This window comes from Mauremys reevesii, linkage group 12, assembly GCF_016161935.1.
Source record: "Mauremys reevesii isolate NIE-2019 linkage group 12, ASM1616193v1, whole genome shotgun sequence".
In the NCBI taxonomy this organism is placed as follows: Eukaryota; Metazoa; Chordata; order Testudines; family Geoemydidae; genus Mauremys; species Mauremys reevesii.
The window spans coordinates 27,112,488-27,125,576 of NC_052634.1; the positions used below are offsets into that span (position 1 = coordinate 27,112,488).

General features: G+C 52.5%; 2 non-coding genes across 2 annotated transcripts; one reads left to right on the forward strand and one right to left on the reverse strand.

Annotated features, from left to right (window-relative positions):
* The first annotated feature begins 10,844 nt into the window (after window positions 1–10,844).
* TRNAI-UAU lies at window positions 10,845–10,938 on the forward strand. Its single transcript has 2 exons — window positions 10,845–10,882; window positions 10,903–10,938. It is a non-coding gene; the product is annotated as a tRNA-Ile (tRNA).
* A 1,807-nt stretch (window positions 10,939–12,745) lies between these two features.
* On the reverse strand, window positions 12,746–12,828 carry TRNAC-ACA. The gene has a single exon. It is a non-coding gene; the product is annotated as a tRNA-Cys (tRNA).
* Between the last annotated feature and the right edge of the window lie 261 nt (window positions 12,829–13,089).

The following is a 13,089-nucleotide window of genomic DNA, read 5'->3' on the forward strand; positions in this document are numbered from 1 at the left end:
AAGCTTCAATCGGAGCTCAACCCTTATCGTACATCAGAGAATCCACACAAGAGAGACACCCTACATGTGCTCTGAGTGTGGGAAAAGCTTCAGTCAAAACTCACACCTTATCTCACATCGTAGAATCCACACAAGAGAGACCCTACACATCCTCTGAGTGTGGGAAAAGCTTCATTGAATGCTCAGACCTTGTCAGACATCATAGAATCCACAGTGGAGAGAGACTCTGCACATGCTCTGCATTTGGGAAAAGCTTCGATCAGAGGTCATTCCTATTAGATATCAGAAAATCCAAACGGGAGAGAACTGTAAGAAATGCCTTGATTAGGGCTGGCCAAAGATTTTTTTTTGTTTTTGTTTTTTTATTTAAATCACATTTGTTAATACCAGTATAGTGATCTTCGCACCATCTTCACCATGGTCTCTCAGCTCCCCAGATGAGTTGCCTCCTTCTGCCTTTTGCAGCTCACCCTTCTTTGGGGTCAGTTCTGTGATCTTTTCTATCAACTCCTTTCCTTTTGACTTGTAGGAGCGTGTGTCCCTCCAGCCAGGAATGTTCATCAGCTCCAGGTCGGGGAGAGGGTTGATGCCAACAAGCTACCCTGAGGCAAAAGCTACCTGTGTCTTACATCCACTAGGATTGTACATGGAATTGGCTGCTCAAGTTAGTGATTTTGGTGTAAAAAGACAATCATAGTTGTAGAGCAGAAGCAGCCCAGAGAGTGAACCTAACAGGTAATGATCAAGTGATCTCTCTCCTGCCATCCATCTCCACCCTCTGACAAACAGGCTAGGGACACCATTCCTTACCCATCCTGGCTAATAGCCGTTAATGGACTTAACCTCCATGAATTTATCCAGTTCTCTTTTAAACCCTGTTATAGTCCTAGCCTTCACAACCGCCTCAGGCAAGAAGTTCCACAAGTTGACTGTGCGCTGTGTGAAGAACTTCCTTTTATTTATTTTAAACCTGCTACCCATTAATTTCATTTGGTGGCCCCTAGTTCTTGTATTATGGGAGTAAGTAAATATCTTTTCCTTATCTACTTTCTCCACATCACTCATGATTTTATATACCTCTATCATATTCCCCCTTAGTCTCCTCTTTTCCAAGCTGAAAAGTCCTAGCCTCTTTAATCTCTCCTCATATGGGACCCGTTCCAAACCCCTAATCATTTTAATTGCCCTTCTCTGAACCTTTTCTAATGCCAGTATATCTTTTTTGACATGAGGAGACCACATCTGTAGGTAGTATTCAAGATGTGGGCGTACCATGGAGCTATATAAGGGCAATAATATATCCTCCGTCTTATTCTCTATCCCCTTTTTAATGATTCCTAACATCCTGTTTGCTTTTTTGATTGCCTCTGCACACTGCGTGGACATCTTCAGAGAACTATCCATGATGACTCGAAGATCTTTTTCCTGATTTGTTGTAGCTAAATTAGCCCCCATTATATTGTATGTATAATTGGGGTTATTTTTTCCAATGTGCATTACTTTACATTTTTCCACATTAAATTTCATTTGCCATTTTGTTGTTCAGTCACTTAGTTTTGTGAGCTGTTTTTGAAGTTCTTCACAGTCTCGTTTGGTCTTAACTATCTTGAGCAATTTAGTGTCATCTGCAAACTTTGCCACCTCACTTTTTACCCCTTTCTCCAGATCATTTATGAATAAGGTGAATAGGATTGGTCCTCGGACTGACCCTTGGGGAACACCACTAGTTACCCCTCTCCATTCTGAGAATTTACCATTTATTCCTACCCTTTGTTCCCTGTCTTTTAACCAGTTCTCAATCCATGAAAGGACCTTCCCTTTTATCCCATGACAACTTAATTTACGTAACAGCCTTTGGTGAGGGACCTTGTCAAAGGCTTTCTGGAAATCTAAGTACACTATGTCCACCGGATCCCCCTTGTCCACATGTTTGTTGATCCCTTCAAAGAACTCTAATAGATTAGTAAGATACGATTTCCCTTTACAGAAACCATGTTGACTTTTGCCCAACAATTTATGTTCTTCTATGTGTCTGACAATTTTATTCTATTTATTGTTTCAACTAATTTCCCCAGTACTGACGTTAGACTTACTGGTCTGTAATTGCCGGGATCACCTCTAGAGCGCTTTCTAAATATTGACGTTACATTAGCTATCTTCCAGTCATTGGGTACAGAAGCCGATTTAAAGGACAGGTTACAAACCATAGTTAATAGTTCTGCAACTTCACATTTGAGTTCTTTCAGAACTCTTGGGTGAATGCCATCTGGTCCCAGTGACTTGATAAACTCAACATTAACAATGAATTCCAAAACCTCTTTTAGTGATACTTCAATCTGTGACAGTTCCTCAGATTTGTCACCTACAAAAGCCAGCTCAGGTTTGGGAATCTCCCTAACATCCTCAGCCGTGAAGACTGACACAGAGAATCCATTTAGTTTCTCAATGGCTTTATCATCTTTAAGCGCTCCTTTTGTATGTCGATCATCAAGGGGCCCCACTGGTTGTTCAGCAGGCTTTCTGCTTCTGATATACTTAAAAAACATTTTATTACCTTGTGAGTTTTTGGCTAGCCATTCTTCAAACTCCTCTTTGGCTTTTCTTATTAAATTTTTCACTTAATGTGGCAGTGCTTATGCTCCTTTCTATTTACCTCACTAGGGTTTGACTTCCACTTTTTAAAAGATGCCTTTTTATCTCTCATTGCTTCTTTTACATGGTTGCTAAGCCCCGGTGGCTCATTTTTAGTTTTTACTGTTTCTCTTAATTTGGAGTATACATTTAAGTTGGTCTGTGTAGTGGGGCGGACTGCCCCACTCCCTGTGAAAGTGGGCTGTGGCAGGCCAGGGTGCCTGCGCAGACAGGGAGCCAATCAGAAAAGGGCTTATTGTGAGCCAATCAGGGCCCAGTTTGGAGACAGCCAATCAGGGCCAGGCTCAGACATATATAAAGGCTGCGCAGGAAGGGAGCAGTCAGTCTGTCCCTGGCCTTTGAGAGGGGAAGGTCAGTCTCCAAGGGTGGAGACTAGCACCGCGGACAGCGCAGTGCTGGCCTGGGCCTGGGCTCGGGGAGGCTAGAGAGCTTGAGCCCGTAGCCTGCCAGGCTGCAGGCCCTGAAGGGAAGGGCCTAGCGGGAAGGGGCCATAGGGGAAGTGGCCCAGGGAAACAGACAGCGGAGGGGAGAGAAGGACAGCGAGGCTGAGGCCAGAGGGTCCCTGGGCCGGGACCCAGAGTAGAGGGTGGGCCTGGGTCCCCCCCCACACTTCCTCCTTGCAGTACACCCAGCCAATGGCCGTAGGGAGTGGCCATTGTACTACCCCAGATCCCTGACAAGAGGGATTGGACTCAGAGGGCGGTTGGACATAGTGGCTGGGGTGTAGGACTGCTGATCACCGACCCCCGGAAGGGGGTGCAGATGGACTATGGGGCACTGCCAGAGAGCAGTGGCCTCGAAGAGGACGCCGCTGAGCAGGCAGCAACGCGGGTCCAGAGACAGCAACAGAGGGCAGAACGACGGACGGGACACCACCAGGAGGGGGCGCTCCACTGGACAGAGCTAATTCCCGGAGTCACCAGTGGGAGGGGCCAGGTGGTGAGTCCCAACCCGTTACAGTCCTCTATTATGGTGTCTTTAAAAAGCGTCCATGCAGCTTGCAGGGATTTCACTTTAGTCACTGGACCTTTTAATTTCTGTTTAACTAACCCCCTCATTTTTGCATAGTTCCCCTTTTTTAAATTAAATGCCACAGTGTTGGGCTGTTGAAATGTTCTTCCCACCACAGGGATGTTAAATGTTATTATATTATGCAGTTTATTTTGAGCAACTGCAGTTAGTCGGGAGAGTATACACGGGCAGAGTTTCCCCTCCTGAGGTAGGTCTCGGTTAGATAAACAGTTAAGGCAAGCATTTATACCTTTTGTGACATACAGTAATGAGCAACAACTGCATTTTGTTTGTACATATTCCTTTCTGATCTCTTACTTCTCTCAGCAATTTCTGCTACAGTCTGCATTCTATTCTTCTCTAACACAAGGTCGAAAACCAGCATCTCTTACAGTTGTTTTTCCATTTGCCTAGGCCCTGCTTGGAAGTTTCGTGTTATTAGCTGTTAGAGTTAGCCTGTTAAATATCAAAATAAGGAGAAAACACAATTATACAAAGCAAAACGAAATCAAACAGAAATGTCATTGGAAATACAAATATAAAAAAGGGAATTGAATCCCCATCACTTTATCATGTCTGGGCCATTCCTGTATCGAGAGCACCTGCTAAGGTCCCTGTGTGCTTACGAGAAACCTGGAGGAACTCATACCACAGCCTGAACATGCAACTCAACTGCTCCCAGGTGCTGCAGTAAAACCCTTTCCCTGCTGTGACATATGCTAGAGTGTGAATATAATGTAACTGGACTATGCTTCATGCAAAAGGTCTCCTGTATAGTATCATTACAAAGCTTATAATCTACTGTGTGTGTTCATCCTATTTGTATGAACCGATCATTCTTGTATCTGAAACTAGAAATATGAACTATAACTCTGAGGTCCTGTTGTAATGATGCAAAGTGTGGGCCATTAATAGTGGTTTGGACTCTTGATGGCTCCCATTAACCAGGACAATTGACTGGAGATGGCTCTGTCCCACACCATCTGTGAGTCAGGCCAGGAAGAATGAAGGCTTGGGTCTCACAGGACATGTGACCATGTCCCCATGTACAGGAATCCATCTTAAACCTAGGGCTTTTCCCCATAGACTCATAGACTTTAAGATCAGAAGGGACCATTATGATCATCTAGTCTGACCTCCTGCACAACGCAGGCCATACAATCTCACCCATCCACTTCTATAACAAACCCCTAACCTATGTCTGAGTTATTGAAGTCCTCAAAGTGTGGTTTGAGCTGCAGAGAATCTTCCAACAAGTGATCCATGCCCCATGCTGCAGAGGAAGGCGAAAAACCTCCCAGGGCCTCTGCCAATCTGCCCTGGAGGAAAATTCCTTCCAGACCCCAAATATGGTGATCAGTTAAACCCTGAGCATGTGGGTAAGACTCACCAGCCAGCACCCAGGAAAGAATTCTCTGTAGTAACTCAGATACCATCCCATCCCAAACCACTGGGCATACTTACCAGAGGAGAGAGAAAAGATTCCTGCTTTGTACCAAAGCTGTATAAAGGGGTGGAACAGAACAAAGATAGCTGCAGTCATGAGAAATCCCTTAGCTACCATCTGAGCTGGAACAAGGACTATACTAGGTGAAAAGGTTGTACCCAGGCTAGAAATAAGTCTAGTCTGCAAAAGAAGCTTATTGGAAGATCTCTGAGGGTGAGATTTTTATCTGTATTAGGCTTAGACTTGCATGTTTTTGTTTTATTTTGCTTTATGGAGAATAGAAACTCCACAGAGAAGGAAACATTAATTCCCTAGAAAAGTGTCTCTGTGTGTGCGAGGAGGGTGTCTAGAAACCACTCCCCTATAGTTTCTTTTCTCTGATTTCCTTTAGAAAATCTGAAGCAGGGAGCAAAAACCATTGTCTTTTCTGAGGCTGGGAACTCATGGCCTTCAGATTATGAGAGTCATGTGCTGCCACCTGCACTAAGAAGGCTTCAAAAAAGTTTTAGGCTCAGTGCATACAAGACCCTCCTCCAGCACTGACGGGGGCAGGGAGGGAGCTGGGGGTGTCTGGAAGAAGCAGGGAGATTTGGTGACCAGAGACCTGTCCTGGCAGGTTTCTCAGCAGCAAATAAATCAATTCACGCTGCCAGTGAACAATCTCTTGGAACTAATGGCAGCACAGGGTGGATATTTCCAAGCTATGCACCTACTTCAACGTTTTAGAACTTGCTCTCCTTTTCCCACCATGGCACTTTCCACTTGAGTTAGGCAAAAATGTTGAGGAAACTGCACAGGTAATAGAAACCAGTGCTCTAGATAAGGGTTGAACTCATAACCCCAGCATGAGCCCCCTTTGCACTAACCAGTTGCACCACGGCAGGTGCTTCTTAGACAAAGCTGGGCAGCAGGCAGTTATCAGTCTCTGGGGGTCACACCTTTGCCTGGTAATTGAAAAGCTGATGCATCAAACCTAACTCAAGATGCGGCTTTTCAGCCATGAGACTCCAGGACATTTCAACAGGAAGAAAATCGCCTCGATTCTGGTTTAGCCCCATTTGACTCCTTTTGCCCGTCTTCTCTCCCCCCCCCCCCGTTTCTTTCCTTCCCCACTGGGGCCGTGCAGAGAGGAGCCCCACTCAGTCTCTGTCACAGAGAGTCTGTATCCCATAAAAGGAGGGAGGGGTCGCTCCAAAACACTGATAATGGGGAGGGGAGGGGTGGGCATGGTTAGGGGGAGAAAGGATGGAGAACTAACAGTGGGGCCCAGAGAGATTCCCCCAGATTGGGGAGATCCCCTGCTGCCCCCCATCAGCCATCTGTGGGAAGAACAACTTGGGATTGCTTGGGGAAGCCACCTTTAAAAACACATGTGTAACATGCTAGTTACATTTTAATAAGACCAAGCCCCCTCAATCCCAGGGTCACAATCACTGGAATGATTTTGTCCTGATATATTACCGCAGACACAAAGCGAGTCAAATTACAGCTTCTTGGCTCCTTAGAGCTAAGATCAAATCATAGTGTCTGTTCTTATCAGTTTAATCTCTTTTACTATGAGATGCTATACTGAGGGGACCTGGCAATGTCCCAAAAGATGGACCCTGCGGCTCCTGCACTACATCCCAGGGAGCCAACCCCTGTCCAGGAGCACTCTGCTGCCCTGCACAGGCTCCCGGCTATAGTAGCCCCTAGGGTCCCAGGGACATGCCGAGCCAGGAAGTCTGGAGACCGAGGTGCTGCTGCAAGCAGCTCCCGCATCCCAAAACCAACGGAGAGAGACCCCACCACACGGGGGAGCAGGCGTCACGCTGCCCAGCTGCCAGTGGACCACCCTGCTATCCGCCTGCCGCCAGACAAACCCCTGGATACTCATCAACAACCACAGCCTAAGAAACCTCTCCCTGATGACCAGCAGCTGCAAGGAGCCGACCCGACTGCCGAGCGCCAGCTGCTACAGAAAGAGCACCCCCCACCGCTGGAGGAACCTACAGCCTCGTGATCGCTAATACCAGCTGGAGCGCGTTCCCGCCCGCCTCAACTGCCGGAGGAGACGCCCACTGACCAACTGCTACTCCCCATGGGTAAGTGCCCCACTACACCCCAGCCCCGGACCCCCCAGGGGGACCCCCCCACAGCCCCGCTACCGGGAGTTCCCTGCCCTGCGCCGCTGCTGCAGGGGCTACCTGGGGAGCCCCACCGCGTACTCGGGCCACTGCCTGAGACACGGAAGAGTCCCTGCCCCATGCCCTGGCCGATGCGCTCGCCGGGGAAGCACCGCCATGTGCCCCAGCTGCTGCTGCCCTGGCGGTCGGGGGAGCCCCCCGGCGTGCCGCTCCTACTCGGGCCGCCGGGGGACCCCTGCCCCACGCCCCGGCGGCCGTCGCCCAAGCCGCCGGAGATCGGCCCGCGCCCCAGCGGCCGCCCGAGCCGCCGGTGGGCCCGGCTGCCGCCGCCCGAGCCGCTGGGACTCCTGCACCGCGCCCGGCGGCCGCCGCCGAGCCGGGAGATCCCGAACCCGTGCCCGGCTGCTGCTGCCGCCTGGGCGGACTGGGAGCCCCGCGGCGCTCTCCTGCCGCCGCTACTCGGGCTGCCCGGGACTCCTGCTCCGTGCCTTGGTGGCCGCTGCCCGAGCCGCTGGGATCCGGCGCCGCCGCCCGAGCCGCTGGGATCGGCCCAGCGCCCGGCGCGCCGCCCGAGCCGCTGGGGATCCGGCCCGCGCCCGGCGGCCGCCGCCGAGCCGCCGGAGATCCCGAACCCGTGCCCGGCTGCTGCCGCCTGGCGGACCGGGAGCCCAGCGGCGCTCTCCTGCCGCCGCTACTCGGGCTGCCCGGGCACTCCTGCTCCGTGCCTTGGTGGCGCTGCCCGAGCCGCTGGGATCCCGGCCGCCGCCGCCGCCCGGGGATCCCGGCCCGCACCCTGGCGGCCGCCCGAGCCGCCGGGAGATCCCGCCCGCGCCCGCGGCCGAGCAGCCCGGGAGCCCTGCCGCGTGCTCCTGCCGCTGCTGCTGGAGCCGCCGCGGGACTCCTGGCCCGCGGCCCGATTGCCGCTTCCTGGGGGGCCCCGCGGCGCGCCCCCGCCGCTCGAGCCGCCGGGGAACTCCTGCCCCGCACCCCAGTGGCCGCCGCTTGAGCCGCTGGGAGATCCCGGCCCCGCGCCCCGGCTGCTGCCGCCCGGGCGGACCGGGGAGCCCCGCGGCGCTCTCCTGACGCCGCTGCTCGGGCTGCCCGGGGACTCCTGCTCCGTGCCTCGGCTGCCGCTGCCCGAGCCGCCGGGATCTCGGCCCGTGCCCCGCGGCCGCTGCCCGAGCCGGGGATCGGCCCGTGCTTCGGCTGCCGCTGCCCGAGCCGCCGGGGGATCCCGGCCCCGTGCCCCGGCGGCCGCTGCCCGAGCCGCCGGGGGATCCCGGCCCCGTGCCCCGGCGGCCGCTGCCCGAGCCGCCGGGGATCCCGCCCGTGCCCCGCGGCCGCTGCCCGAGCCGCCGGGGATCGGCCCGTGCCTCGGCGGCCGCTGCCCGAGCCGCCGGGGATCCCAGGCCCGTGCCCGGCGGCCGCTGCCCGAGCCGCCGGGGATCCCAGGCCCGTGTCCCGGCGGCCCCTGCCCGAGCCGCCGGGGGATCCCAGCCCCGCGTCCCGGCTGCCGCTGCCGCCCGTGCAGCATGAGGAGCCCGGCCACGTGCTCCAGCCGCTAATGCCTGAGCCGCCGGGTCCCATGGTGTAAAGGGCAGCACTCAGGACTCTGAATCCTGCAATTTGAGTTCAAATCTCAGTGGGACCTTGTGTTGGGTTGTGGTAAAGCCCTGGAGCTCACAGTGCTCAACTTCCCTGTCTCCAGCTGTGCAAAAGCAAATCTTTCCCCTCCTGCTGGGTGACTTGCCTACTGGAGCCAGGTCTGATGGCCAAAATTGGTTGGGGCTCTAGAACTTGTGACCCTGATGCCTGTGGTTTGACCAGGTGGTTGGGATTCTTGCTGCATCACATGAGGCCCACAAGTTTGGCCATTTTGCTTGCAGCCACATGTTACCTCTTGTCCACCTGGCACTTGAAGAAAGGAGGGCCAGGGCCAGGCTTCATAGTCAGGGCTAGGCAGGAGGGAGGCAGAGTCCCAGGCTGGAGCCCAGCACCTCTCCTCCTCTGGGCACCTGGAGCAGAGGCAGCTGGTGCTGACAGCTCCAAGGGAAGGCTTAAAAGCCACAGAGCAACCGAGGGCAGGGCCAGAGGAGGGCAGGACCATGCCTATGCGTGGCCAGCAGACGGCCACAAAGACACCCGGCCAGCCTGATCCCTGCTATGCCAAACCCCCACTGAAGGCCACCCACAGACCAGCATTCGTTCAGCGGCCAGCATCACAAGGCGGTAGGAAAGCAGGGCCAGCCCCTGAGTGGGGCCTCTGACTGTTCCCACTCAAGGGGCTCCTTTTGGCGGTGGGGCAGGAGATATTTCCCCCAAGAGGCTTTTTCCCAGCGGCTGAGAAGCACAGAAGTACCCGGTGTGTTTGCTCTTGCGGTGAAAGGGGTTAATACATTTAGCCGGCCTGGCTAGCTCAGCTGGCAGCACCTCTGGCTCTTACTCTGAAGGTTGAAGTTACAATTTTCTGTCTGGGTGCTTGGGGCTCCTCTTCAACAATACAACACACAATGTGCCTAAGCCCCCACCCAGTAACCTGGGGAAACTAACCCTGGCCACTGGGTGCCTCTAAGAGGTGATACTTTCCCCACTCACAACCACTGAGTGCAGGGAAGAAACTTTAATAAAAAGGACGATAATCACCTTGTATTAACTTGGGAAAACACCACAATCAGGATTCATAACACAACACTATGAGCAAAACACCCCCCACAGTGCGCTGGGTAGTGGCCTTTTGCCTCGGGCTCTTAAATCCAGACACCAGAAGCTCTGTGGATGTGCCCCTCCCTTCACTGCACCTCACCCACAGCTGCTGTCCTGGGTCAGTGAAAACCCAGAGTTCACCTCTCACCTCCTGGGGGGAAAGCCCCTTTCTCCCTCCGCTGTCTGGCCACATTGCCGGCCACTTGCCGTTCCACCCTGTCACTGCTCTGCTGGCCACCCTCTCTGCTCTGGGACGTCTTGTGGTCCCACCAGGAGCGGAACAGGCTTCCTAAAAGTAGTGGCCTCAGACCCCGAACAGTAGCCCCACCCCTTCTACTCAACTCCACGCCCCTGCCCCACCCCTCTCCCCCACGCTCCCCTCCTACGCTGCCTCTTACCCCCAGACCACGCCTCCCGCTCACTGCTCTCCACCCCCTCCCCACCCTCACTCGCCCTTACGGTCATTACAAAGTGGCAAGGCAGAGCCCTCCCATTTTTAAAAGTCCTGGGGTGTTGTTCCCCCCTGTTCAGGCACCCCTGGGGCCCTGCACTTCACACAGCTCTCCCTGATTTCAGCTGTTAGTGAGGGAGCCTCACTGCTAGCGCAGACTGGGCAGTTTCTTGCATGAGAGACACTGTCCCAAAGCAGGACTAATGCTTAGAGCTGGTTATCAGTGATTTCAGATCCGTTGGTCTGCAGCAAGACTCTCCATTGAGTCTTAATCAGCTCTGTTATTACACAGGGAAGAACAAAAGGGTCAAATGGGGCCTGGAACCCTTAAGAAGAATCCACCCCACCGAGTACAACACTTGTCGCTACCGGCTCTCAGCTCCACTGAGAATGTTTTGGGGTCACTCCTTGGCTGTATCAACCTAGGGAACTGGGAGAATCACACTGGACAGGTGCTCCAGTGGCGCAATTGGTTAGCGCACAGTACTTATAGAGCAGTGCTGAGAGGAGCTATGCTGAGGTTGTGAGTTCAAGCCTCACCTGGAGCACTGGTTTTCATTAACGAAGTGGTGTCACCCCCTCATTTGGCCTGTAGTCCAGCCCTGGGGACACTGAGGAGGGGCAGAGTCAAAAAGGCCCCCTTCACTTATTACCTCCTCTCTAGAGCGCAGGTGAGAATCTACAATCCTTTCTCCCCTCCAGCCCCTGGGCCAGGATCCCTCAAGCAGAGCCTGGAGTCCTGCCCCTGGCGTCTGTACTATTGACAAAGACAAAACTCTCAAATCCCGCCTGGTGCAGGGAGCCAGGTTTGCTCTTCAAATTCTGTCGTTGGTACATTTCCAGGCCTGGGAATGTCCCACAACAACATTTTATGGGAAGCTGCCTGCAGAACAGTTACACTGCACAGAGCTCCTGCGGAGGAGGGGTGGGAATAGTAACTATTTGAGGATCGTTTGGTAAATGAGCCTTTGCTGACAAGGTTTGTCTCTGTTCATATTTCACCTTCATGGGTCATGTTGAGGGATCTTTAGTGTATTTTTGTGAGGTTAATAACTATCTCCTCAACTTTATTTACTCAACTTAAAAATTGGTGTCACTTGATTTTTGCATCTCCCTGTGAAAATACAACTGACACGTGTGGCTTTCTACAGGGGGTCATGATGTTATAGTTGGGGAATTCAGTCTCTACTTCTGGCGGGGGGGGTGTTGCTTTCTTACAGCTGCCTCACGGCCAGGCACACCGGGCTGTTAGCTGCACCCACTGTCCTTGCCAGAGGCCCCTGCTGAACACTGGGCGGCTGCACTGCCATACTGGGGTGACTCTGCAGGGGGAGAAGCTGCTGTGGAGCAATGTAGAGCAGGTGCAGGAAGGAGACGAGGTCACTATTCACATTCTGAACTGCACAATTTTCCAAATTTGGGACTAGATTCATAGACTTAAGGTCAGAAGGGACCATTATGATCATCTAGTCTGACCTCCTGCACAATACAGGCCCCAGAATCTCACCCACCCACTCCTGTAACAAACCCCTAAGCTATGTCTGAGTTATTGAAGTCCTCAAATCGTGGCTTAAAGACCTCAAGGTGCAGGGAATCCTCCAGCAAATGACCCGAGCCCCACGCTGCCGAGGAAGGCGAATGTCCGAGAGCAATTCCAAGGGGAAGGTGAATGCAGAGCAATGACACTGGCGATGCCCAGACCTCCAATGGGGGGCAGCGTGGAAATTAATAATGGGAAGATCATTTGTGAAATTAGTCGTCACTGACAAGATTTGTCTCTGTTCCTATTTCACGCTGTGGTGTTAGTTAGAAGAATCAGTACAGATTTTTTTACTATATTGATTAAACATTTAATTTTATTTACCCAAGCCAAAAACTTAATGTCACTTATTTTTTCTCTGTCCTAGCAAGAATGAATTGAATTTTGTGACTTTCTGGAAAGTGCAGCGAGATTAAATGTGGGGAATTCAGTCTCTGTGTTTGTGAGCTGATGTTTTCCTCTCACAGGTCAGTGCCTGCTTTGAAATACCAAGAGGGATCTAAGGGCTGGTGTACGCTGGGCACTGAACTGGCAGAGCGACATCTCTCAAGGTGTGACCACCCCCCCCCCAAACCCATAGAGTTAAGGTGACCTAAGCCCTGGTTAGCTAGTGCTAAAGAAAAGGAAGAATGGTTTTGTCCATGTAGCTATTACAGGGATGGGAAAACCTCTCCAATCACTGTCTACTCCAAAGTGCTATAGCAGTGCCACAGCAGCATTTTAAGTGTAGACAGAGTGAAACTAGATCTGGCTCCAGTTTGCACTGTGGATGCTCAGGTACTAAGACTATAATAACAACAGCAACATAGAGCTTGCGTAGTTGGCAGGATTTGAACCTGCGCAGGGAGACCCACAATGGATTTGTGGTTCATCGCCTTAACCACTCGGCCACAACTACTTAAGCTACAGTTGTTCCACTATATGATGATTCTGTTCTCACAGAATTGTCACTTCAAATTGTTTGCTCAGACCAGCTTCCCCAGCACACTCACGGCTGCGTTAGTGTAAGAGTGTCCTTGGCTGAACAGCGAGAATTCCTGCCCATTTCCCTTCCGGTTGGAGCAGGATGAGAGTGTGTTTGTGTGAATGACGTTGCTGTAGATTGTTGTTCATTCCCCACTCTGACAATTCAGACAGTCCCTTTCCTAGTCAAATCTCC